The sequence below is a fragment of the Nicotiana tabacum genome, chromosome 16 (genome assembly GCF_000715075.1).
Source record: "Nicotiana tabacum cultivar K326 chromosome 16, ASM71507v2, whole genome shotgun sequence".
NCBI classification, from domain to species: Eukaryota; Viridiplantae; Streptophyta; class Magnoliopsida; order Solanales; family Solanaceae; genus Nicotiana; species Nicotiana tabacum.
The window spans coordinates 139,983,695-139,988,559 of record NC_134095.1 but is presented as its reverse complement, the minus strand read 5'-3'; the positions used below and the strand labels follow the sequence as shown (position 1 = coordinate 139,988,559).

Sequence of the window (4,865 nt, the reverse complement as noted above, 5' to 3'; positions counted from 1 at the left end):
AACTGGTCCCAAATGAGAGCTGGTAACCCATCTGGTCTGGCCAAACAATAATCTCTCCACCATTTGTTGGCGGAACCTGATAGATGAAAAGCAGCAAAGTCGACCTCATTGGTCTCCACTATCCCCATCAAACTCTACTTGAGGCTCCACCGCCGGTGTTGCTACTCTGGGCTGAGCTCTGCCCCTGCCTCAGACACTAGTACGGTCTCGGCCTCGGCCTCGGCCTCGGCCTCTGCCCCTCGTAGGAGTTGCCGCTGGGGGCTCGGGCTGTTGATCAGCTGATGAAGCGGTACGTGTTCTCACCATCTGTGAAAGAACATAGTAGAAGCTCAATTAGCATTGAGAAATCAATCGCACGATAGAGATGAATAGAAGTGAAACTGTTCCTAACTCTGTAGCCTCTTGGGGTTAAGCACAGATGTCTCCTTACCGATCCCTCAAACTCTACTAAGCTTGTCTGTGAATTGTGAGACCTAAGCAACCTAGAGCTCTTATACCAACTTGTCACGACCCGAATGTCCCACCGTCAGGATCATGATAGCGCCTAACATTGAAACCGCTAGGCAAGCCAACGTTACTAGTCATTTTACCTTTTTACTTTATCCTTTAACAATTTACCAGTTATCGTAAGAAAATTAGTAGAATAAATGCGAAAAATAGAATTTAACAGATTATCTTATTACAAATATGAATCCGAAGTAAAACTCCACCCAAAACTGGTGTCATAATTTCACGAACTGTCTATGAATACTACAAATAGTGGTCTAAATAAGGAAATACAAATTTGTCTCAGAAATAGATAAAACAGAAAAAAAGCAGAATAGAAGGGGACGCCGAGGCCTGCGGACGCCGGCAGGACTATCTCGGATCTCCACTGGACTAAAGGTAGCAACCTCGAACTACGGTCTGTATGGTCAAGTATCGAGATCTGCACAAAAGTGCAGAGTGTAGCATCAGTACAACCAATCCCATGTATTGGTAAGTGTCGAGTCTAACCTCGGCGAAGTAGTGACGAGGCTAGGACACGACCAACATCATAAACCTGTGAAGTTAAGCAATATCTAACAGAATAACAATAATAGAAGCTAACAAAATTTATGGGAAGGGGTAACATGCTATGGGGGATACCAGAATAAGGAAACATAGAAATAACGGAAACAAAACAATTAAGGCACTTGAACCGATAACATCAAATAATCACAGTAAAAGAAAAACAAATGCACGGCATCACCCTTCATACTTTTACTCTCAATCCTCACCATTTAATAAATAATGAAAATGTGCACGGCATCACCCTACGTGTTTTTTCTCTCTTCCTCACCATATGTATCAATATAAATGTAAATGTGCATGACATCATCCTTCGTGCTTTATCACTCTTTCCTAACCATATGCATAAGTATGAATGTGCACGGCATCACCCTTCGTGCTTTATCACTCTTTTCTCACCCAAATAGTAGAAACAATAACATCCCGGCAAGGGAATCAACAATAGAAACATATACATCCCGGCAAGGGAATCGGCTATAACCAATCTCATTCCAACAGTTAACTCACAAAATGAATCTCAACTTGAGCTAATACTCAACAATGGTCAAATACCCAGAAATATCATAAGTGTTGTACAACATGAATAATCATCAATTTAAGCATGGATAGTACACAATAAGAATCACAACAGTCACAGTATAAGACTCACGGACATGCTCGACACCAACGTATAGATACTCGTTACCACACCTATACGTTGTACACAACACTAACACGTAGAAATTAAGACACAATACCTATTCCCTCAAGTTAAGGTTAGGTCAAACACTTACCTCGATTCCACGGCCACAAATCAAGCCTCAAATACTGCTTTCCCTCAATAAATGCTAAAGAACTCCAACCCAATGCTTAATTATAGTTTTTCCAACATTTTTCCCCAAAAAAAAAAATCGACCCCATGCCCGCTTGGTCAAAACCCAAAGTTCGGACTAAAACCCAATTACCCATTCACCCTAAACCCGAATATGCAATTGGTTTTGGAATCCGACCTCAATTTGAGGTCTAAATCCCCAAATTTCACCCAAAAACACCCAATTTCTCATGAAAATCCCTAGATTTTGTGATGAAATCTTGTAAAAAGATGAAGTAGATTGAAAGAAACGAGTTAGAAATTGTTTACCTATGATTTGGGGAAGAACTTTTCTTTGGAAAATCGCCTATGGGAGCTTAGGGTTTGAAAATTTGAAAGAATGAGTTGAAATCCCGTCTAAGTTATAATTTACACACTCGCAGATATTGCATTTGCGATAACAGGTTCGCAAATGCGAACTAGCAAATGCTACCAAAGCATCGCAAATGCGAAGCTTGGCCTGAGCTGCTGACTTTGCAAATGCGAACTATTATTCGTAAATGCGGTGCCTGCTGGAGTCGCAATTTCGACATTAAACTTGGCAAATGGGAAGGTCCCCCTCCCTGCCCTCTGATCGCAATTGTTATGCTCGCATTTGCGAACCAGACTTCGCAATTGTGAAGTCTGCAGACCTGCAACACAACAGCTAATTCTTTAAATCTCAAAATACTTTGTGCCCTATCCAAAACTCACTCGAGCCCTCGGGGCTCCAAACCAAACATGCACACAAGTCTAAAAACATCATATGGACTTGATCGTGCGATCAAATTGCCAAAATAATATCTTAAACAACGAATTTAGCACCAAAATCAATGAAAATCTCAAGAACTCTTAAAGTTACCATTTTCATAACCGAGGGTCCGAATCACGTCATATGAATTCTGTTTCTTACCAAATTTTACATACATAACATATACACCATATTAAACCTATATCGGGGCTCCGGAACTAAAATACGGGCCTGATACCATCTAATTCAAACATTATTCAATTTCTAAAATCCTTATATTTTCAGTTAAATAATTTTCTTCAAAAAATTATTTCTCGGGCTAGGGACCTCGGAATTCAATTCTGGGTATACGCCCAAGTCTCATATTTTTCTACGGACCCTCTGTGACCATCAAATCATGGGTTCGGATTCGGGTCCGTTTACCTAAAATGTTGACCGAAGTCAACTTAAAATCAATTTTAAAGGCAAAATTAGTATTTTTCTCAAATTTTCACATAAAAACTTTCCGAATATACGATCATAATGCGCATGCAAATCGAAGTGAGATAAAAGGAGGTTTTTAAGGTCTCAGAACACATATTGGACTGTTAAAACAAGAGATGACCTTTTGGGTCATCACATCTACGAACACAGAAGACCGAGTAAGGAATTCTGTTAAGCCGGGAGAAGGTGTTAGGCACTCCCGAGTTTCGTGGTTTTAGCCAGGTCGCTCATCTATTAATAATTGGCCTAATAATCTGATTTATTACATGTTTGAAACCTATTGTGCATTTTTTTGCTTTCTTAACCGCTTTTAGTATTTATGGAATTATTTCTGGAATAAGTCACGATGTCGTACACTTGCTATTTTGGTACACGTTGCAAATTGCGCCACATGAAATGCACCCGCAATTTACGACATATTTATTTTAATTATTATTCGAAATTATGGTCGGGTCACATGAAATGCACACTCGAATTTAGATTTATGTATCGTGACTCTGCCATGGGAACCGTACTCATAGCCACGATGATTTATTTAATTAACACACCTAAAGCAAACTACGATATTCAAAAAATATCCTTACTTTGATAAAATTATGAACATATGACTATATCTTCCACAGTTAGAATAAAAAAAAAAAGCAAAATTACCTTTGAGGACTCATAAAAGATACAGCGAAAACTCATACATTCACAATTAAAAAATATTTTCATCTAGAAAGCACCAAATAAACCTAATAGCAATCTCATGAAACGGAAAAAATCAAGCAAATTTCTAGGTCCAAGTCCACCAACTAAGCACCTTATTCTCAAATTTCAATTAACATAAAGCTCTTACTTAATGTCAATCATAAAACTGAAAACTTGCAGAATCAGCAAACTTCATCAAATTAATAAGGGAAGTCAGATTAAATTGACTGGAAACAAACTTAGAGCAGAAAAAATTAGAACCCAAAATATCAATATAAAAAGGAAAGGAACTTACTCATTTTTGCGAAATGTTACAAACCCATCAAAAGATAACTTCAATCCTTAATGTTAAGCAAAACAGCAGCAACTATTTAACAAATTCAGTAGCCAAGTGTTGTTGGTCAAGACCTTTTCCTTTGTATATTTACATTTTTATGAGACAAATGTTGCGGACTTCTCTTTTTCGGAGTTGCGGCCATGAGGTCTTTTGATTTTTTTATGAAAGTTGTTTGGATTTTTTGTGTATGGTTTTAGGGAAGATGATCTTTTAGGAGGGATGGATGCTCGTTTTTTTTTTGTTGTTGTTGAATAAGAAGATCTGAGGGTTGCCGTTTCTTTTAGCCTTTTCTATGGGAGGGGATCTAGAATTAGGTCTAGGTTTTGGGAAAGTCCCCCTTTTAAAGAGAGGGAATTAGGGTGTATTTTAAAGATGATGGGATCTTGGATTTTGGGTAGTGGGCTAGGCGAATTGGGTTAAGTTTTGGGCCAATTTGGGCCATGACTTGGACATTTAGACAAAGCAAGACTTTAGTCGAAATAGTCCAAATTAAAACTTCTTTCCTTTTTTTGTAATTTTTATTTTTTCTTTTATTGATTAATAGATGAAAATAAAAATATTAATTCTAGACTTGAATAGCAGGATAAAATATTATTCACTCAAAATTTACTTAACAAACTAATATATTTTTTGGAAAACCTTTTCTTTTTTTGTAAATGAATATAAAGCTTATATTTAAAATGTGGTTCTTTTTTTATTGTTTTTAATTTTCTTAAATAAAATAT

General features: G+C 37.4%; 1 long non-coding RNA gene across 1 annotated transcript; it reads right to left on the bottom strand.

The window, feature by feature from the left end:
- Nucleotides 1-657: 657 nt before the first annotated feature.
- On the bottom strand, nt 658-4,470 carry LOC107778571 (uncharacterized). The gene is made up of 2 exons (XR_001646405.2): nt 4,099-4,470; nt 658-928 (listed from the first exon to the last, which is right to left on the bottom strand). It is a non-coding gene; the product is annotated as an uncharacterized LOC107778571 (long non-coding RNA).
- Between the last annotated feature and the right edge of the window lie 395 nt (nt 4,471-4,865).